Source organism: Leopardus geoffroyi, chromosome D2, assembly GCF_018350155.1.
Source record: "Leopardus geoffroyi isolate Oge1 chromosome D2, O.geoffroyi_Oge1_pat1.0, whole genome shotgun sequence".
NCBI classification, from domain to species: Eukaryota; Metazoa; Chordata; class Mammalia; order Carnivora; family Felidae; genus Leopardus; species Leopardus geoffroyi.
This window is the reverse complement of record NC_059334.1, coordinates 79,746,782-79,769,873: the sequence shown is the minus strand read 5'-3', so window position 1 is coordinate 79,769,873 and position 23,092 is coordinate 79,746,782.

Genomic DNA, 23,092 nt, shown 5'->3' with positions numbered 1-23,092 from the left:
CCTTCTCTTCCATTCCCTCGTGTGCCACACAGAGTGGGTACTCGGCAGCAATGAGATACACATCCAGAACGAGTGTTGTCAGAGCCGGCCGGAAAAAAATCGAACCTTTGTCGAGAACAGCAGTCCCACGGGGACTCGGGGTTCTTCCAGATGCACCTGGCTGGGGAAGGAGAGCTGAGGGTGGCTCTCTAGGCTCCCCCACCCCCCGGCACACACCTCGCAACCCCATGAGCTCTGCTGGTTCAGTCTCCGTACTGGGGTTCTCTGTGAACCCTCCTTTGAAGTCATGGTCCTGCTGCTCAGATAAAGCATTTTGTTTAAGTGCGCAATTGACCGACCGAGTCCAACTTGGTCAAATATGACAGGGAGATGGGACCAGCCCGAGGAAACCCTGCAAGTTCATGACAGAGCTTGGACCAGAAGCCAGGACCCAGACTCCCTCCTCACACCTGTTCAAGAATTACACAGGGGCGCCTGGGTGGCTCAGTCGGTAAAGCGCCCGACTTCGGCTCAGCTCATGATCTCGCAGTTCGTGAGTTCAAGCCCCGCGTCGGGATCTGTGCTGACAGCTCAGAGCCCGGAGCCTGCTTCGGATTCTGTGTCCCCCTCTTTCTCTGGCCCACCCCTGCTTGTGCTCTGTCCCTCTCTGTCTTTCAAAAACGAATAAACATAAAGAAAATTTTTTTAAAGAATTATACACTAACAACCATCCCTCCCCTGGATTGTCACCTCCTCCAACAGGGTACGCCGTCTACACTTCTACGCTGTCTTCATAAGTGAGGACTTACAAAGGTCGTCTAGTGCATGCCAGAGCTGGGATTTGAGCCCAGGCAGTGGAGCGTTGGAGCCCACACCTGTAGTGCCTCCCCTCACAGAGCCCGCAGGCCTGGCTCTCCTCTCCCTCCTCCTTCCTGGGGCTTTTCCAGTCCCATGAAGTCCAAGAGGCCGAGGCTCTAGAACCTTCTGGATTTGGAGCCTGAGGTATAGTTGGCTGGGGTGTAGGGTTGCCAGATTTAGCAAATGAAAACATTTGGGACGAAACAAGCATTTGTTATTTAACTGAAATACACACGTAACTGGCTGTCCTGTGTCCTGTGTGCCATACCGGGGTGGCATGCGGCTGGGGAGCTGTGGGGTCAGGGCTAGCCACCGCCCCACCTTCCTGGGGGCCACAACCACTCTTCCCAGGCCCTGGTCCCATGAACTTCACTCCTTGGTGCACCGGTCAAGGGGCCATGTTGCCACCAGCACCCTCCCAGACCAGGAGGGAGATGATGGAGAGGTTAAAGAGCCACCGGAGGCCATTTGACAACGTGGCTCGGGAGGGATGCAGAAGTCCCTGAGGCTCCTGCCGGGGACCTCGGTGACAGTTGGGCTGGGCTCGCGGGGTTGCCCCAGCAGCCTCCCCCTGCTGCGGCGCATGCCTGGACTGTGACCGCTCCGCCCACCCGGGAGGGACAGCAGAGCCCAGCATCCCTGAGAGAATGCTAACCTGTCTGGAGTTTTGGCCACCACCGACCCTGAACAGGACATTATTGTCCCAGGACTAAGGGAGGGACGTGGCACCTCCTCTTTCCCAAGGCATCGCTAATCAATCACTGCACTCTGTCCCCCTGGACCCAGACGCGCCTCAGCGTCCTTCTCGACACTATCATCCAGGCCTCCGCCTCCACCGAAGAATTGGTGTGGGCACAGAAATTAAAGCCATCGCTGCTGTAAATTCAGCCACGGCCAAGGGACTAAGTTGCACCGGGAAAAGGGAGAGAAAGAAGACAGAGGGGATGGGGTTAGAAGGAGGGCGGGGCTTGGACTCCAGAGGCAGAAACCCGGCGCACAGCCTGGTGCCATCACTGAGCAGCCCCGACTCCTTGGGCAAGCGGAGCCCCCTCTGAGCAGCAGCTCTCGTCCTGGTGGGACCTGCTCGGTGTCCCCTCCCCTGCAGGGCCGTGGGAGGATGAATCACGCATGCTTAGCATGCGCCCTGCCCCGTCTCTCCATGGAAGCCTCTCTGAACCGGTCAGTCCCCAGGCCAGAGCAGCTGGAACCATGGGTGCGGGGAGGCCCCTCGGCTTCCGCCCCCGGCAGGCATTCTGAGGGACTTTCCTAGTGTCAGGGTCCAGGATCCCAGACCTGCGCGCCCAGGCTCGGCCCAGGACGACTTGCACGAAGGGCCCGGTGTGCGCGATGCTGAGCCAAACGGTGGGGCAGAAAAGGAAGGAACCGGGTGATGGGATAGCTGAACAACACAGCCAAGGTTTCTGCAGGTTCCTGTCCTCTGTCGCCCATCTGCCGCGTGGTCTCCAGATGCATGACCGCGGCAGGCAGGTCTTCCAACAACTGAATTAGAATTAATTGGACTCACTGAACGAAATACTAGCGGGACGCTTGCTTAAGACTTTACTGGGGCGCCTGGGTGGCGCCGTCGGTGAAGCGTCCGACTTCAGCCAGGTCACGATCTCGCAGCCCGTGAGTTCGAGCCCCGCGTCGGGCTCTGGGCTGATGGCTCGGAGCCTGGAGCCTGTTTCCGATTCTGTGTCTCCCTCTCTCTCTGCCCCTCCCCCGTTCATGCTCTGTCTCTCTCTGTCCCAAAAATAAATAAACGTTGAAAAAAAAAATTAAAAAAAAAAAAAGACTTTACAGCGCGTAAGCTGTTTACACACACACACACACACACACACACACACACACAAGCACGCGGGCACGTGGGTACATGAACACGCACCCACAGCTGCGGCCTTTGCTCTCATCTGGGGTCGCCCGGCCCTGGGGATCACACCCACCCTTCCTGCTGTCCCTTACTGGAACCGGCTGAAATATTCCTCTTTTCTATTTCCTCACTCCTCAGCCTTATTCACCACGGAAGCGTCAAGAAGCCAGTAGCCTTGTTTAAAGCATGTCTGTCTTGTGAGGTGACTTTAAAACATTCAAGGGGGGGAGGTCCCCGTTCTTTCAAGACCCCAGTTGTGGAGGAAGCAAGATCCGGGGCAAGGGGGGGGCCTTTGCCTTTTTTGTGACAATCCAGTGAGAGTGCAGACTCTCTCTCGAGATACAGGTGCTACACAGCACCTGTCGTAGACACGACCCACGTAATTCCACAGGAGCGTCTCTGCAGGAAGATTTTGACACGGTGTCTGCCCTACAGAGACAAAACTGAGGGAGACGTGACTCACGTGTGTCAGACCTAAAACGACCGGGCGGGAGGAATCCCCCCTTGGACATCTTGTCAAGGGAGGGAACGGTGGAGCCTCGGGGTTGCGGGAATGTGGGGCGGGATGGTGCTAGAAACATGGGGGAAAGTGGAAAGAGTGTGAAAGAGGGTGCGGGCGGTTCCTGAGCCTCAGTTTTGCCATCATTAGAACGAGCACAGGAATAGTATTTACTGCAGAGATCGGATCGGGTGATGACCGGAAATACTTACCTGGGTCTGCACGTGGTTTCCCCAGGGCTCTGTCTCTCCCACTCTCTCTGCCTCTCTCTGTCCCGTCCCCCCGTCTGCTCTCTCTCCCTCTCTCTGTGTCCCTCTGTTTCCCTCTGCTTCCTGACCGCAGTCCTCCTCGGGCCTCTGAGTGACGCGGCAGCAAAACCAATGACATCCCGCCAAGCAGGCCTTTCCGGGATCCCCTCCCCGGGGGCCCAGGCCTCTCCCAGCTGGGGCTGCCCCAGGGCAAGAGCCTCCCTGTGCCCTCCGCTCGGTGTTCAGGGTTATCTATGCCACACCTGACCCTGACTCGGCACCTCGGCCCTGCTCCGGCCTCCACACTGCCCACACTTCTGCTCTGCCTGGAGACTGCAAACCACTCTGGCTTCCCAGCCACGGTGGTCCCTCTGAGGGACAGAACCGTGTGCCCTTGCCCTCCCAAGGGAATCCTAGCAGGGATCCTCCTTCTCAGTGCCAAGGTCCAGCTGGGCTCAGGGCTGCAAGGGGCAGGCACCTCCAGGGAGAAGGAGTGGGGCAGACGTGTACGTGAAAGCAGGGAATGCTGGTTCCATTTAATCCAGTAACGGCCACCAAGGAGGCTGTGCTCTGGACTCTGGCGGCAAAGCTGAGCCCAACGGGGAGGAGAAAGTTCCTCACCCTCCCAGGCACTGACAGGACAGCCTCGCGGGCCACCACCCAGGAGCCTCGCGCTGCTCCCGGGCCTCTGCCTGCACACAGGACTGAACCTCGCACAGCCTCCCGTGATCGGGATCATGCCCACTTTACAGATGGGGAACACTGAGGCTCAGGAAGATGAAGCGGCTCGCCAAGATCATTTAGCAAGTAAGTGTCAGTGCCAACATTCAAACCCGGGGCACACTGCGTGGGGCAGCCATCCTCCCAGGAGTCAGAGGGCCAGATGAGCTCCCGCCCAGCCCTGGGCACGGGGAGCCCCGAGTGCCTCCCCCACTCTGACTCCAGCCGCTGCAGGGGCAGTGCCGTGCTGGTCTAGCTGCCTCAGGAAGGAAAACCCACTGGAGCCCCTGCTGGTGAGATGACAGACACTGTCTCAGGTCCCCGTGCCGCGGGGGCCGCAGTGAACGTCTACATAATACTTTCTGCAACCCTATGGCTGCCTCTCCAAGTGGCCCCCCGCCCCCCGCGCTCTGGTCAGTTGAGCCCTCGATGCACATGGCCGGACTTCCAATGCCCAGCAAACGGGGAGGGCCAGGGAAATCCGACATCAGCTAGCCCCCAGGCTCTGGGGAATTCTGACGTCGGCCGCCGTCGTGACAGCCACAGCTGGCTTTACAAGGGGCAGGGGACCCGGCGACACGGTGGGCAATGAAACTGCGCGTGTCAGCTGGCGAGCTGGGCCCAGGGCAGACAGCACTTCCCTCTTCTCAGTCTCCAGAGGCGGTCCGCAGGGCATCCCTGTCCAGGAATGTGCTCCTAGTCCCTCAGGCCCGCCTCCTGGGGCAAACGGCAGGGAGCACCCCGTGCTGGCCCAAGAGGGAGCACGTGGGACCCTAAGAGCTTCTGTAAGTCAACGGTCCCCATGCTCAGGGATGCCACGGCTCACATGCACCCGAGAGGGCCGGAAGGTAGCAGACAGGCTCGGGGAGAATGGCACACGCTGGGGGCAGTGAGGCTGCTCCCACGGTCCGGCTGTCCTCCCCTGGAAGACCGCCGGGGTCTGGTGAGGGACACCAGCGTGAGCGTGGTGGCTGCCCGCCCTCAGACGAATGAAGAACGGAAATCCTGCATGAGTTAAGGGGTTTCTGCCCCCCAAACGGTCACTCTACCCCAAAATAGGTGCTTTGTTCTTTTCTTTCTGCCTCTCCCCGGGGCCCAGATTTCAAGCGGCCTGCACTATCCCCTGCCCGGGAAGCTTTCTGAGGGCAGGAACTCGCGGAGCCTAAGACTCAGAGCCCAGAACTGTGCCTGGCGCGCTGCGGGCTCCGGGTAACTATTGCGGAGAGAATGGATGAAAGAACGCAAGAACGCCGCAGAGCCTCGTTGGAGAGTCACCAAGATGCACGTTCTAAAACTAATTGTGGGAATTTTGAGGAAATGGCACACAGGCCACCCGCCTTTTCGTCTTCATCCCTCTTCCCACCTGGGAGGGAGGATCTGGACCAAAAAGTGGAGAAAAGACTGGATCTCAAACTCTCATTGAATGCCTACAGCATCAATCCAAAAAAAAAAAAAGCGGTTTCTGAAACTTAAGGAAAGGTTGAAAATCCTCCCTAAAGAAGCTTTCGGCACCAGAAAGCACCATCTGAGGATTATGGTGGCTGGTTCGTCGAAGGCCTTTGATCGGGCCCCGCTGATAGGTTGACCGAGGTAAAAGGCAGCCCGTTTGAAGGCCCGTGACTTTCCCTTTGAGCACATTTTGCCACCAGGTCTCGGAATTCAGAATGGCGTTAATAGGCGGCCAGCGTGACCTCGTTTCGCCTTCCCCCCCCCCCCCACCGCCCCGTGGTCCCTTTGCTTCAGGAGACACAAGGGAAATGTCACCTGAGGCTTATCCTGCCGAGGCCTGGCAGACAGGTGCCGGCGCACCTGTGCCAGGCTGCCCTGCCATCTGGGCTCACCCTGGGGCCCTGGCACCAGGTGGCTCGCTGGCTCCGGGCTCCCGGTCCTCCGTGGGACACGCGCCTCCTTGTCCGGAAGCTTCACCGCCAGGGCTGAGGCCCAGCCCCAGACAATGCCAGCGCCGGTCACACAGGGAAACATCACTGCTCCCAGGGACCCCTCCCCCTCCCCCCAACCTCATTCTTGATCCCGGACATTAAATATTTATGAGTTCTTTTTTAAAAAGCCACAAACCTCAAATAATGCAAGTTGTCTACCAGGCAGGGAGATTTCAAGACGATAAACATTATTTAGAAACACCATGATATGCTTCATATTGTGATGTGATTGGGCACCATATTAAAACCCGCCAAGGCTATTATACCTAATTTTTGTTTCAATTCAGGCAATATCGCCACTGCTTAATATGATTTCTATTTACTTTTTTTCTATTGTTAGTATTTTATTGGGGTTGTGTCTGCTTTATCAATCAGATCTCCTCTGAAAGGGAGGCCAGACTATGCTCAGACCTTGGGATTTTCTATCTTCTCTCTTTCAAAGGGGTTTCCATTATATTCTGCTTGGTCTGAATTCACTCAAAAACCCTCAACGCTAATACAAACTCTTTTTCTTTACTCTTGTCCAATTACAATATTTCTACCAGCACAGAGCCTGACAGCTTGATATTTAAGAGCTATATAAACTCTCATCATCTGGTTTTATGTTCCCGATTTTCTACGGTACCATTGGACTTGGGTGAATGCTACATAAAATGTGTGCATTGAAGGGTTTCAAATCAAGTTATCTCCTCCATCTATAAAAATTGAATTTTAAAGGTTATTTTAATTATAAGTTTAAACCCATGCACTATTAATGACGGGGGCCCGTTCCTCCACCAAAGCATTCACTCGCCTTCTCCCCAGGGTCGCGACCAAGCTAGGGAATCCTGTTATTTCCTGAACGAAATGTAATTTTGCAAAACAGGATATTATTTTTTAAAGCATTATGCACTTTGCATAACTCTCTCTCTTCCTGGACTGGCCCAGGGAGGTGGGGGTGAGGGGGATTCGGGACTCTGCCCGCGGAACGAGGCCCGCTTCTGCACGACCTACAGGAATCTTCCCTTATCACAAGTGTGAAGGAAGAGATGATATCAATTTCCCAGCCCCTTTAAGCCACATCTAACCCATCTGACTGCAGATCAGACAAGGATGTCACATTGCCAAATAATTTGGAGGAAAAAATTGTTAATAAAGGAGGCAAAATCCAAATTTCAAACCCTATTTCTTCAGATGGCAATCTAAACTCCTTTAGTTTAAGGGGGGGGGGAAATCGTTCTTAGGTGGGTTCCTATACTCCAAGTTTCTAAACGTGTTATTGAAGCCGTGATTGAAATCTGACAAAAACAGACTGCGTTTTATAATAATGTCCCGCAGCCAAAGTATGGCACCAATAACTAAACAATACTTTATCACCTTTGCCACTTTCAACAGCTCCCATTAATATTGAGATCATAGTGTTCGGCCCTCTATTCCCTAGCTGACTGCCTTAGTGACAGCACTGGCTAAGGCGGTGACATTGAAAAATATTTGCCGTGACATGGCCACAAATCACAGCGAGACAAGTTTAAAACTCAATATTCACTAAACTTGCATCTGCTAGTTTCTTGTTCCAATTTCTAAAACACAGTTATTATCTGCTCCTTTCTCTGAAAGAGCAGAACGTAAATGGGTATATGCTAAGCAAAGAGAGAGGGGGTGATTTTAAAAAATTAGCCTCTTCAGGGATCGCCAGGGGTATCATTTTATAAGCCAGAAACTATCACCAGAGAAGGAGCGGAGAATACAGAGGCTGTGTGTGGGGGAAGGTGCCTGTTTTCTGGACTGTTCAACGTACTCCCAGCAGCCTGGACTCAGATTGCAATTACTTGTGGTCCTGGGTTCACTCGACAGCCTAATTTTACACGTATTGATTTTTATTTTCAGCTTTCTCAAGATGCTGAAGCAGATGTTGGTCTGCTTGGCAATTGCCCCTAATTCACTTTACAGAGGCCGTGGTCAGCGCGGTGGAATGTGCCCCCTACCCACTCTATTTCTGCTAAGCGTGGTGGGATTGAGCCTGCCAGCTGCCCCATGACCTCCCGTTACGAGCCAGGAGCCTGGGAGGCCTTGAAAGCGATGCCACTGATGCTGCTTCCAAGAGGCCTGGCATCCGCAGGGTTTGGACTAAAACACTTGTGCTTCTGGGGTGGAGCTGCCAGGATTCTGGGCATTTTCAGGGCACATCACCTCTGTGTCCCTCCACGGTCCCCATGCCCGGAACGGGAGCTAGCACACAACAGACATCCCAAGAGCACACGCCGAACAGAGAGCGAATGTTTACCCAAGGCCTTATGCATTGTAGGAGAGTCTCTCTGCCACCAAGTCACCGTGGGACCTCCACCCGGCCACCGCCCCACGTGGAGCTTCGGGTGTCCTCGCGTATACAGTGAGGAGGTGGTGCAGGGTGATCTGGGGCCGCCTCCAGCACTTACCATGGTGACCTTCTTACTCTGGAAGCTGCTGCGGAGACAGTCCTCTGAGCCTGAAGGCCTTGGGGAATTGCGAACTGTCTCTTCTTGGCAGTAGTAGACGCTTGGCGGGGTTTTTCCCGCTGCATCATTTTCGTAAAGAAAGGTGGCTTGTTGACCCACTGACTGTGAGCATCAGCCTTGTGCGCTGCTGAATTCAAAGAACATAAAGGTTGGAAACTGTCCATTGTTGAGCAACTCCGAAGCCATCAGTGATATGAATAAAGGCCATCTCAGTAGTACGCGTGACGATTGCACGTGTGACGTGAGCTTTGCATATTAGAGTCACGTTGGCACAAATACATCGGTGCCCGTGACCCAAAGAAGACCCTTCTTGTTTGTTTCTGTTTTACCTGAAGGATCAATGGGGATCAGAGCAGTTCATTACAAGGTGTTCTTGCCCTCCTCTTTTGGAGCAGGACTGCCTTCTGTAGGTATCCTCACCCGGTCTCCCCAGAGTATGTGGGATCTACAGCTTTCAGCTCCCAGGTCTCTGCACCAGAGGGGCCACAGCGAGGAGCCTCAGCCATACAGGAGCTGACTTGCAGGACAAGACCCCAGATCTCAAGACCGAGTCAGACGCTGTGATGGGATGACACTTTGGGGGCCGTGGGGGGAGGGGAGTGAATGGGAGGGATGTGAATTTTTGTGGCCAGAGGGCAGGCTCTGGTAGATCACATTTCCAAAGATGGCCGCCACAGTATCTCCCCTCCTACACGCTCATTTGCAGTTGTGGTCTTGCCATTTCCCCCTGTTTACAGACGGAGTCGGTTCCTGCCCCCCTTGGATCTAGACTGGCCTTGGCAACAAAACACGGTGGTGATGCGGCATGAGTTCCAGGGCTAGGTCAGAGAATGTCTTTGTGGTTCCTCCTTTGTTGCTTGGTCTGTTTCTTCTTGGAACACAGCCACATGGAGAGAATCAAGGTACCCAGCAAACAGCTCTGAACTCCCAGCCATGTGAGCAAAGCCATGTTAGACATTCCCGGCACCCCAGCCAACGCTACATGAAACATAGTGACTACTTGGTCAACCCACAAAACCATGGCGAATAATAAATTTACGCCATTATACTTGTGGTGGTTTGTTACATGACAAGAGGTAACTGAAACAGGTTTGACCTAAATAATGGGTACTCAAGCATTCGTTGTGCTGTTTGTTCAATTTTCTTGTCTATTCGAAGATTTTCAAAATAAAAATTTAAGAAATAAAATTTTAATTTAAAAGTCTCATCTAGGGGCACCTGGGTGGTTAGTCGGTTAAGTGTCTGACTTCAACTCAGGTCATGATCCCATAGTTCGTGAGTTCAAGCCCCACGTCGGGCTCTGTGCTAACAGCACGGGACCCCGCTTGGGATTCTCTCTTTCTCTTCCTCTGCCCCTCCCCTGCTCGTGTTGGCTCTGTCTCCCTCAAAATAAATAAATAAACTTAAAAATAAAATTTAAAAAAAAATGATGAAGAATATCCTGGTCTCCTGTGAGGACTAAAGTTTCAACTTGTTTCATGCCAAAAGTGAACCGTAAATCAGTAAGTAGAACATGATCTCATTTTGTATAAAAAATGTACTTGTAAGGGCACCTGAGTGGCTCTGTCGGTTAAGCGTTTGACTTCGGCTCAGGTCATGATCTCCCGGTTTGTGAGTTCGAGCCCCACATCGGGCTCTGGGCTGACAGCTTAGATACTCTCTCTGTCTCTGAAAAATAAACATGAAAAAAATTATATATATGAAGAAAAAAGAAAGTACTTGTAGGGGTACCTGGCTGACTCAGCCAGTTGAGCATCTGACTCTTGATTTTCGCGCAAGTCATGATCCCAGGGTCACGGGATCAAGCCCCGTGTCAGACTCTGTGCTGACCTTGCTTCAGATTCTCCCTCTCTCCCTCTCTCTGCCCCCTCCCCACCACTCACACTGTCCTCTCTTTCTCTCTAAAATAAAAAAAAAAAAAAAATTTAAACATTAAATACTAGTATGCAATGTGCTTCAGAAAAGTCTGGAATGCACTGCCAGAATGCCAGAATGCCAGAATGTTCCCAGTAGTGTTCTGGCTGGTAGAGTAGCAGTAATTTTTATTGTTATCTTTATGCTTATCAGTATTTTTGGAATGTTTTTAAATGTTTATTTATTCTTGAGAGAGAGAGAGAGAGAGAGACAGAGTGTGAGTGGGGTAGGGCAGAGAGAGAGGGAGACACAGAATCCGAAGCAGGCTCCAGGCTCTGAGCTGTCAGCACAGAGCCCGATGCGGGGCTTGAACTCACAAACCGTGAGATCATGACGTGAGCTGAAGTCAGACGCTTAACTACTGAGACACCCAGGCGCCCCGTATTTTTGTAATTTTTTTAAATAGTGAACATGAACTATGTAAGTTAGTGATTTAGAAAATAAATGCTAAAAATAGAAGTAAGTGTTTTGCAAAATAGTCACATTAATACGAGTTTCTCTTTTACGTTCTCTTGAGCCCCAGGCCCTCTCTCTACGTGGCCTACACTAATTAGTCGCTTGAGGGGGGATGAGAATTTGTTACAGAAGGAAGGAGATCATATCTCAATTCTGACCCTGAAAATAGAATTATGCAACAGAACAATCTGTGTGAAAATTAGGCTCGGTTCCTCTGGCCCCCATTTGGAGAACCCAAATAGACTGAGCTCTAGAATTTAGGCAGAGAAAGACAGGCAGAAAGCAGAAGGGGGGGAGGCCTGCCCTCTGCCCCCAGATGGCTGGGGGTGGGGTGGACCCTCTGAAGACCAGAAGCCTGTGCTCCACTCTAGGAAGAGACCACCATTCAAGGAGCCGGCACCAATGCAGGGCCACCCAAACAAAGGGAGGCAGTCGGCCTGAAGGTCTCCACCGTGTACCGAATCTTCCCTGGTTCCATTTTGTCCAAGCATTGCCCTGAGAGCAGTGGGCTTACAGTGGAGTCCACGGGAGGGGGTGGGGGTGGGGGTCACAGCTGCAGTCCCCAAAGCCAGCAAGCCTGAGTCTGAATGCTGGAGCCACTTCTTAGCTATAAGAACTCAGACAAAAAAAATGTCCTCTTCCCCGAGCCTCCAGTTAATTGGTCTGAAACCCAGCAGCATGCGACCTCATTTGCCATGTTACTGTGACAGCTAAGGCTGTGTGCAGAGAGCACTGGCCACCAGCTTCCAAGCCCCTTCTGTCACTTTGCAGCCTCAGAGCCCCAAGGCTGAGTGCAAGGCCCGGTCATGCGGCAGTTACAGCCCTAGAATGAGAGACTCACGTTCAAACCCAGGCCCACCTCCGACCGGCCGAGTTGGCTCCAACAATTCCCTCGAAGGCCCTCTGGGCCTCAGTGCCTGGGCCTGTAAAATGGGGAGTTGATAATACCTGGCCCCAAGGTTCCCTCCATCTCTACCACCCTGGCCCTAAAGCCTGCTAGAGGGAGCTTCTGTGTCCAGAGACATCCATCGGGGGCCACAGGGCCTGCCTAGGCAGTGCTCATGCCCCGGGACAAGCCCCGGGCTTCTTAGGAAGAGTCTGAAAGAGAACCAGGGAAATCCTCTTCCTCCTGACCCCGGCAAAAATAAAACCATTTGGATGTTCACTGATCACCTGAGAAAGAGACAGATGACACATTTCAGAGGGGAGCCTGAACACAATTGTCACGATTATGGAAAGAATTCTCTCAGGTGAGACAGGCTTTTATGAATAAACTAAATACGGCTGATATTAAAGGTAATGGTGCAAATGATTGAATGGCTTGACAGTCCTACCCTCCAAACGGCCTCACGTGGGGATGCAGGCTGGATGAGAAGAGTTCAGTGTGCGGAGAAGCCACGCAGGCGCTGTTCCCGGGCTGAGGAGGGCTTGGGCAGAGGGGTGGCTGCCGTTCCTAGGGCAGCACGACCTGCGCCAGTGCCCCAGGGTGACGGGCAACTCGCTGGAAGGGACCCAGGCCGGGGTTTGCAAAGTTGGTTCACCCAGGGACTGGGGGCCCCCTTTCTCCCCGTAATGAGGGGGTCCCCTTACTGCGGTCAGGACACAGGGCCCAGTGGGGACCTCCCCATCTGACGGGTCAGCAGGTGAGTGGGACCGGGACAGGGAGAGTTGGGGACAGAGAGAGACTGGAAAAAGTTGGGGGCCCTGGGAGTCCTGCACCCTTGTGGTGCCCAGCGTGCTCCTGCCTGCCCAGCCGGTCCCCTCCCGGCCACCCACCCTACAAAGGAGACCTCGATTACTAGCCACACCCGCGCCACCCATGCCACCCGTGTTAGGGAGTCACAGAGTCAGAATGCCAACCTGGCTCTGCCTGCTCCCTCACCGATGCGCAGCCCGAGGGTGGCGGTCCTCCCGGCCAAGGTCATAAGAGCCCAATCTTCAGTACCCCTTCCCATCCACCCTCATCCCTGCTCCTGGCCATGGTGGGGCCTTGGGCCACTAGCCTGAACAGACCCCAAAACAGGACTGTCACACAGAAGTGCCCGCCCCCCGCCCAGCCCCCCCTTCCGCCTCCTCCTTGGGAAAAGAGGTGGGTCAAAGCCCATGACTCCCAGCAGCAGTCAGTGCTGAAAGAGAGGGAAATATGTATTTTTTTTCCACAATGCCATCGCTGGCCACCAGCTGAAGCCCTGAAGCTCAAGGCTGGATTTTAGTGCCCTTGTTTTTATGAGTCTTTGCCTGATCTGTGAATTAAAACACTGCTACTGGGGCGCCTGGGTGGCGCAGTCGGTTAGGCGTCTGACTTCAGCCAGGTCACGATCTCGCGGTCCGTGAGTTCGAGCCCCCTATCAGGCTCTGGGCTGATGATGGCTCAGAGCCTGGAGCCTGTTTCCGATTCTGTGTCTCCCTCTCTCTCTGCCCCTCCCCCGTTCATGCTCTGTCTCTCTCTGTCCCAAAAATGAATAAACGTTGAAAAAAAAAAAATTTTAAAACACTGCTACTGATCAGAAGGCGGGCCCTGGAGAGGTAAGGAGGGCATGTGACAGTCAATGCTGCTTCCAGGTCACTGAACCCTGGGTGATTTTGGCCTCTGAAGCATCTGTGCCCAGCCTCACACGTCCAGTCCAACTTGGGCACGGCCACAAGTGTACTTTTCCTAAGAGACATCCCCCCATTACCCAGCAGTGATCAAAAGTCCTTACCCTGGCTCTCCAGATGCCCCCCCCCCCCACTGGACACACACACTCTGGCACAGAAATTTCTTTCCCTCCCCATCACCTTCTCACAACGCCCCATTCTGCACCTGCGTCAGTCTCCGCCCCGATCAGTCTGGCCACCTTGCTCTCTCTTGGTCCTCCCTCCCTCCCCCCCACTCCAACTGGCCAGCCTCCCTGTTGCCTGTCTGAACCCCACACACTCTTCTCTGACCACTCCAGTCACGCCCCCCACTTCCTTAAACACACCGGTGACATCTGACCCTTCCCTTCCTCCCTCTGGCCCTGCGACCAGTCACAGGCTCATTCTGCAGGCACCTGCTAGAGACGGCCTTCTTTGAGCCTCTCACCTGCCTCATCCATCAGACTTGTGTCCTTCATCTCTGAAGGCAGGGATCGCTTCACGTGTTGCTCTGTGACTGACACGTGTGTTGTGGACGATTGCAGCTTTCAGTTTTTCTGACTGCCCTGCAAGACAGAAAAGTCATCTTTCTCCTCTGAACTCACCCAGTATTCTATGCCTCCCTTAGGGCACACGGTACACTTTCAAGAATAAATGCACGTAAAGTGCTTGCTCGATAAGGTTTAGTTATTATTGTTATTCCTCTTCCCTTACTACAGCCAATCATAAAAATATTTCAGTTCCTCTACTCAACAGGCATTCATTCATTATTTTAAAAATATCTTTGCGGTACCTTGTGCACAGGACTCAGAACTCCTGTAGGCGATATTGCTGTCCGAGCCATCTTTGCACATCCCGAAGTACCAAGCACACCGGTGGTAAGTAGCAAGTGTTTAATAATTGTCTGGGGGGCGTGTGAATCAATAGATACATCTGACTTCCCACCTACCGTATGCACGACGTGCACATAGTTTGTAACCCAAATAAATTTCGGAGATCCAAGTGGTTCAATCTCAGAATTGTCACACCCGACAACCAGAAGCCATTCTAACCCTTATTTAAATTTCTCACCTAACATTAAAGGGAATCCATGTTATTATTCATAGCCATGCTTTTTCACATGCACTGCCTTTCAGGCTCCCCAGATGTCCCCAAGCTTTGCATGCCCTTCCTCTTTGCCCCTGATTTCCACCCTGACCAAGCGCTCTTTTTCCTTCTCTCTTTATTTCCTTTGGATTGATTCTTTTCTCTTCCCCCCTGCCAAGCAGGTGCTGCTAAACTTGTCCTCGGAAAGGAAAAATTGATGGCCCGAGGATTCTATTTTATTTCCTTTAGAATCATAAGGCCTGTGAACATGGCAGGAGATCAAAATGTTGATGTTTGCAACCCCTGGTAATTGAACTCTCCAGCCAGCAAGGTTCGATCCTATTGAAGACCTCAACTTTTTTTTTTTAATGAAATGCAAGTTGTGGATATTTTTAAGTCTCTCTAAAGAAACGTGATGAGGGCCTGTGACCAAATAGATAGGATGACGTCATTTGTGAAAGTAAATCTTTTCTTTTTTTTTCATTTTTTTTTTTAACGTTTATTTACTTTTGATACAGAGAGAGACAGAACATGAACAGGGGAGGGTCAGAGAGAGAGAGGGAGACACAGAATCTGAAACAGGCTCCAGGCTCTGAGCTGTCAGCACAGAGCCTGACGCGGGGCTTGAACTCACAAACCACAAGATCATGACCTGAGCCGAAGTCGGACGCTTAACCGACTGAGCCACCCAGGCGCCCTGAAAGTAAATCTTTTCAAAACAAAGAAACGAAATGATTTCTAATTAAAAAAAACAGCAACGGCCTGTTTGGTCAATGTATTTCCAGAATTCTGCTGATTGTGTCTCAGGGAGGCTTGATTAATTTGCAACAGCCCAAGACGACCTGTACTGGGAAATTAGGGTGATGTCTCCGTGAGCCAGTGGTAGAGAAAGGCAGGGAGTGAAGAGCCCTGGGCGTGAAAGGGAATGTATTCTACGGACGGCTTGGTTATCTGCAAGGTAATCTTATTTCCCCCTTAGGTTTTGCTACTCGGGCATTCTACAAGAATTTCTTTTCTTTTTCTTTTAACTTTTTACCACTTGAAGAACCTTTAGGGGCACATGGGTGGCTCCGTTGGTTAAGCGTCCGGCTTCAGCTCAGGTCATGATCTCACGGTTTGTGAGTCTGAGCCCCGCGTCGGGCTCTGTGCTGACAGCTCGGAGCCTAGAGCCTGCTTCGGATTCTGTGTCTCCCTCTCTCTCTGCCCCTGCCCTGCTCATGCTCCGTCTCTCTCTGTTTCTCAAAAAAAAAAAAAAAATGAATAAACATTAAAAATTTTTTTTGAAAAACTTTTAAAATTGTAACATATTGAGTACCGTTGAGAGACAAAGAGATTGAAGCTCCTTGGAATCAGCGACTTTTGTCTGTCTTGTTTGCCACGAGTTCCCATCTACAACACACCCTGGCAAATGCGTACAGGCATGGAGAAAACTGGCTCCAGCTGAGCGAAATGTTTAAAGATTTACAAAGTCTTCGATTGAAGGCAAACGAACCAAAAAAAAGGTTAGAATTTTCCAATCATCAAATTCTGTAATAAATGAGAAGAAATAAGAAAGATAAGGAAGATTTTTCAGATTACATACATATATTTTTTAAACGCTTATTTATTTTTGAGAGAGAAAGAGAGAGAGAGAAAGAGAGAGAAAGGAAGAGGGGGAGGGGCAGAAAGAGGGGGACACAGGATCCAAAGTGGGCTCCACACTGAAAGCAGAGAGCCTGAAGCGGGATTCAAACCGTGAGATCATGACCTGAGCCAAAGTCGGAGGCTTAACCGACTGAGCCGTCCAGTCACCCCCCAATTATATTTTTTAAAATTATGTTATTATTGATTCAAACCCATTGAAAGAAGAGGATGTAAGGAAAGGCTTAGTAATAGCAAATGCTGTCTAACATTTGTGGGCCGGGTACCGTTCTCAATGACGAACATGTATCAACTCAGTTAACCCTCCTCAGAACGCTATGAGCTGGGGACGGTTATTGCCATCACTTCAGTAGGTGCAGAAATGATGGCACACTGAGTTTCAGACACTGGGGCAAGATCGCACAGCCAATAAATGGGGGCGCTGGGATTCGCACTCAGGATCCGCTCCCCAGTCTGGGCTCCCGACCGCTGACAGCGTGGGCTCCCTGAACCAAGATCAGCACCTCAACTCTACAGCTCGCTAAGTATTTGAGCAGAAATATTCCAGAGGAAATGCAGACGTTACGCGGGAGGAAAAGGTTCCAACCAAATTACTTTTCTGGTTTCTTTCAACCCTGAGATGCGCTCCGCTAAGAAAGATGGTGTCTGATTTCTCTACCACATTGTATCTAAATTCACTTTTCCCTTCACTGCACCCAATATGCTTGGGTTTACATGAGTGAGTGCATAAAACTGGCTAATCCATTTGGGGAGGGGGAAAGGAAATTGATTCACCCAGACGAGTATCTGCGGATACTGAAATTGGCCAGGTAGCTGCCAAGCTTCCCAATTAACAGAGACCCCAGAGGTCAGCCCAGGAGGAGCCCCCGACGCCCCGAGAGAACTAAGAGCAAAACAACACACGAAGGAAGCCCCCCAAAGTCCACAGAAACTCACTTGGCCCGGTGACTTAGGAGGTCTAGGGGTCCCTAGGTGTTTTTCCTTGGGTTCCTCGGCCCACCCCATAAAACTTTTCAAGCTGCGTTTGTGTTAAACCGTTCCTGATATGCCCCAATAAGTGTGCTTTCGACACATTGTTAACATAAGGCCAGATCTGTAATACAGCATGGACAATTAAGCGCACAATTTTTGTATAAATGCAAAATCCCTCACTGTGAATTATTTAATTAATGCTCTCCAGTTCATTTAATAGAGCTCTTTCAGAGACCATTTCACTCACAGAAAACTAATTTCATTCTCCGGGTTGATTTAATTAGATTGTATGATATATGGGATTGCTAATTCAGCGGCTCCGAACGCAGTGCCTGGGCCCGGTGCCCCTATTGTCGGCAATCTGTCAGCCCCATTTTTAACAGTATTGAAAAATTCAAGCTTTATTATTGCTCGCTCACTCTTTCTCTCCCATCAGGAGGAAAGTAATGAGCTTTTCTTCTTACGAGAGCCGGCAGAGAGCACGGGACCCTCAGCGCTCCAGGCAGGAGGCAGTATTAACAGGCCTGATTCATGAGTTAAGTTTCCAACTGCTCGTGGCTATTAGCACTCAGTCCTTTGGCTGTCATTTAGTTAAAAAGACTCTTCGGTTAATTCACTCTTTTAATGAGACTGTGCTATTCAACTAATGTATTTTACTGTATGAAAGGTCACACCAGGAACCAAAACAGATTGGAGGGAATGTAGCAAGAAGCCTGGCTGTCAAGAAACAATTCAAGCCTCCGAGGCATTTAGCAGCCCTGCGTCTGTAATAAGCTACGGAACGGATGGGCCAGCATTCACCTCCAGAGTGGAGCGCCATAAATCAAGGCTAAAGAGAAGGCAGATTAATCAGAGGCTCAGACAAAAAGAGCACGTGTTTCATTACCCATATAATCACTAACATGATTGCCAGACAAGCGAAGGAACTGGATGCGGGACTGGAAAAATATAGTTCGAGAGAGCGCTGGAACTCAGTTCTGTTTAGCTGCAAGCACTAAATCTTTTCATTAAGGCGCGTTGACTCCATTTCCCGCGTCGCGGCCGCCGGTGGGGCACAGGACAGGGGCATCGGGGGCGCCGAGGTTTGGATGGGCCCGCATGGTGGCCGAGGGAAGGCTGTGCCGGGAGGGTGGGGGTGCCCGGCAGCGGGGCGCCTCCGGGTCCGAGCGGGGGCGGGGGTTGACAAAGGGGTCTGGCCCCGCAGGCCGGCGTCAGACCCGGGTGGGGGGAGGCTGTGGCCCCTCCTCCTGGAAGCTCGTGGATGAGGATAAAGGACTAGACTCATGGCCCTCGCGCAGCTCTCCCTTTCTGTCGGTTCACCCATACGTGCACGCACACTCACACACACTTACACGCTTTTGAGGTGGTGGAGGGTGTGGGGGGTGGTGATGCCTCTTCCCACCGCTGCGGTCTCCTCTCAGCCCACGGGGAAGGCTCCGCCCCGATGTCAGGCCCCGCCCCCCGCCCCGCCCCCCCCAAGGCCTCCAGACCATCTTAACCCGGGGGCGGGGTGCAAACGAGGCGACTGGACACTGTGACCCGGGGCTCCAGCAAAGGCACTTCTCGGCGACGGTCCGCAGATCGAGTGCACGGTTTGCAAAGTGGGCAGGCCACGGGGCAGCTGCCCTCCCTCGGCCCCAGGACCCCTTCCGTCCTGGGACCTCGCTTGTTCACCTAACTCCCGTCCTCGGTCCTCGGGAAGCTGAGCGACCGACGCCTGGGCTGCGTGGGGAGCGGGGGCGAGAGAATTTTCTTTACAGCTCGACTCTTCCTGCAACCGAGCGCGTCGGGCCAACGCCAGAAAGCCCCGGCTCCCCGGGACAGGGAAACCGTATGCTTAATTACGAAGCATCTGTTGCCGAGAACACCCCCTCGCTTTGGCGGGGCCTACCTCGCCGTATGAATTTTAAAATCTGTCAGCAAGGGATCACAAAAGCTCTGGGAGCAAAGAGCTACTCATGTTAACCTCTGAACCAGATAATCTAACAGTAATCCATTCAGAACTAATCAAACATTTACAGAACCGCACCGGCATCCCGGCAAACAATTCGTCATCGTCACTCGCTCATTACCCCCTCCAACATCTCAATCTACCTATGCAAATGAGGCGAGGGAGCTGACATCGGGACCATGTACAGAAATTATAAACAAATATTCATCCATTATGCTGCTGAAATTTAACAGCTGAAGTACTAACAGTAGCTGAACTTCAAGCCCTGAGTATCAATTATTTATGGACCTAAGCCTGACAGGACTGTGTAGGTGAATTAGCTGCGTGTGTCAAGCTTCGTTATAAATCCCAACCTACTGTAAAACTCATTTTCATAGAATGTATGTACAAGGCTGACAATATATCAACAGCATGGCATTAATAATTTAGAAGAATAGGACCGTAAGGGAACACCTTGGAAACTGCGCTCTGCTCCGTAGTTGGTATTACAAATAAAAAAGTCAAATAAAATGAATTTCCCATAAACAGAGAATCAAAGAAAGCATTTTCTCCATAATTTTATTTTCAATTTACAAAACCATACAGGTTGATACTTTCATGCTTAGGTACCGTAAGGATCGCTGTTAGTTGTCTTAATTCTTTCCCCCCGCCCCCCACCTTCCTCCTCCAAGGAAAGGGCAGGGAAATTTCCGATCTGGTGATGGACAGGAGGTTTTCTGCTCTTTCTTTTATTTTTATAATAAAATGAGTGCAAGACGGAAGGGGAGCTGGAGCATGCCTAATGTTTGCCGACGTGAGATCGTGTGCTACGGTTTGCCAGTGAAAGCAGATAATAAAACGAAGGGCTACGCAGTGCTAAAGATACTTAATTGAGACAGTGTTTCTCAGGAAAATGTTAGGATTTTCCTAATTGTCGCTCTGTATTCTGAAATGCAGTTGTGCCACGAGTTGCGAAATCTCAGCAGCTAGCTCGATCTGCAGGGTGCAAATATTGTCCTGTGGGCTGCAGACGGGACGGCGGCAGATTCTCCTGGGTGGGGCTGGGTGTGCAGGCAGGGAGAGAGCGGTCTCGAACCTCTGCCCTCTTGGCTGAAACATTCCAAGGCATGGCCCGTCCCCCACCCCACCTCGCTTTCCTCTCACTAATCCCCAGCCTTAACCTTCGCGATCATTTTTAGGCGAGTGATGCTGAACTACCGGGCCTCTTTGTCACTGCTAATGACTTCTCCCTGTCCGTCTTCTCGCGACTCAGGATATTTATGGCTCTGTTGCCACATTTGTCATTTCTGGCCGGTGAGAAGGCATCTCTCAGCACCAGGGGAACTTCAGAGCACATTCCGCATCCTGGATCCCCTCCAGACGCCAAGCTCCAGCCTCCTTCGAAGGAGGGGACGGAAAGCATTTCCGTCCCTCCCGTGTCGTCCACTCTTCCAGGTCAGGCGCACCCTCTTGTATCTCTGCTGGCGGGGCGGTCTGCTTTCCTTCCCAAGGTGGGGCCCCTGCTGAGGGTCAGATGGGCCACGGTGCTCAGGGCGAGCATTAGGCACCTGGCAGGGAGCCGATGCATCCCCTGCCTCGCTCTCCCCATCCAGGGGCCAAACCGTCAAGACACAAGGGCCAGAGGCCCTGGAGCTCCTCTCAGTCGCGCGAGGCCAAGTCAAAACTAAACACTTCTGCCAGTTCCCGGCCCAAAGAACAGGCCCCGCTCCGAAAGCTCCTGGCCACAGACTTGTCATCTGGGTATCCACCTTGGAGTCCAGGCTCGTGCCATGACAGGTGGAACTTTGCGCAGGAGACAGACAAGCACCTCCCTGGCGGGGCCCGTCCTCTCTAATGCTTGCTGATGCCAATACTTTTCCTTCTCTGCAACCTTTCGGGGCCTCGTTAAGCTTTCCAAGTTCTTCCAGGTGGCCTTTAGTAGAGGGAGTCCTGGCAAGGAAGCATGTTTTTAAATGCTATGTGAAATTGCGCTCGGCAGAGTACCTGCTTAGACACCGTGCGTGGGCCGTGGCAATTCTCATTTGCGGACGCTCGTTCTGCTGTGCAGGAAGACAGCGACCACGTTCTTTCTTCTGAATCCTGATGCAGGACATGGAAGGAAAGCACTTTTTTTTTTTTTTTTCCCATGGGTCCTGGATGGGCACAAGCTCCCCCGCTACCAGTCTGTCCCTCCCAAAAACAATTTACTGTGTCCAAGGCGAAGGAAGTCCCCCTGTCGCTTTACGACTGAACTTCCTGGGTCCAGAGAGGCAGAAACATGAGGAGGCAGTGGTGGGGCTGGGTTGGAGCTGGATCGTTCTGCCTGTTGGAACAATTACCGTGGAAAGCTAATAGATTAGGATGTGTGGGGAAGGCTGGCCGTTGTTCAGATGGCGCGGAGAGTAGCCTCGAATGCTGCCGGTGTTTATGAAATGCTAAAATATTTACACTCTTTTTACTTCAATCAGGGGGAAATCATTGGGATCTCTTTACAAGGGGAAAGAATTAAGGGAGCTGACCTTTCCGGAGGAAACAACGCCTGCGCACACAACCGGAATTTCAATGAGAACCTGCCGAAAGTCTGACAACACGGGCTTTCACTCCGAGGTGTGGCTGACCCAGAAGTTGCACCAACCTCGCGGCGCACAGGAAAGACAAGAGCCCGGACCCTTTGGGGTCAGGGGAAGTTGGTTTTATTTGTGCTTTAGGGGTTAAATGTTTTGAGAATTTAAAAAAGAGCATTTCTTTCTTTTCTGCTTATGACTCCCTTCGGATTGTACCTTTCTTCCCTTCCACGCTTCATGAAGCACAAGGGAAGGAGAGGTGTCGGCTTATTCCCAAGAACAGCTAAAATCATCACAGGACTTATGGGTGCTGTGTTCTACGAAGGAGAAGAGTATATATTTTGGTCTTGAAAGTTATCGCTTCAATTACTTGGTAATTTCTTAAGCAACCTCAGGGTGGGCTTTTAAGAGGTGGGTTTGAGGGAGGCCTACAGAGACTCTCTCTCCGAGTATTACCATTTAAACCCGTTAGGGTGGAAGCAGGATTAGGGTGGAATCCTTTCTATGTTTGCCCTGCTCAGGAGGCTCCGGGGACAAGCGTGGATATCAGGGCACCTGGCCCCAGGCTTGTCCCTCCCTGTTTCTCTAATTTCAAAAAAAACATCAGAAGGATGTTCAGAGGAGCACTATTCACCATAGTCAAAAGGTAGAAAGAGCCCAAATGTCCATCAACTGATGGATGGATAAAGAGAATGTGAAAATCCACATGGTGGAATATTAGTTGGCCGTAGAAAGGGAAAGACACCTGTTACAATATGGGTGAACCCTGAAAACATGATGCTGAGTGCAAAAGCCATCCTGAAAGGTGAAATGTCCAGAAGGCAAATCCATAGACACAGAACACGGATTGGTGGTTTCCAGGGGTGGGAAGTGGGAACTGAATGGAAAGGGGGCTTCATGGGCATGGAGTTTTATTCAGAGGTGATGAAAATATCTTATAACTAGACAGAGGGAGTGATCGCACAACACGGTGAATGTACCACATACCGTTGAATCGTTCACACTAAAATGGTTACCTTTGTTATGTGAATTTCGCCTCAAAAGAAAAAGACATTCAAGTATCGTCAGTTGTGTTCATTTCAAGTGGGTGGAGAGACCGTGGCGCACGGTCAGCCCGGGCTGAATGTGAGCCACCAAACCGGGCGTGACTGCCCAGGGGACACGAGGGTTCCCTGGCTAAACATCTCTACCCAAAGGCTATATCTCTACGCACCCACTGGTAGCTTTGTGGGGCATTTTGACATGAGAATAGTGTTGCTCTGAATGGTCTTCTGATGTGCTCTGTGTGTTGGTTTAGCTCTTTAGGGGTCAAGGAACAGACACTC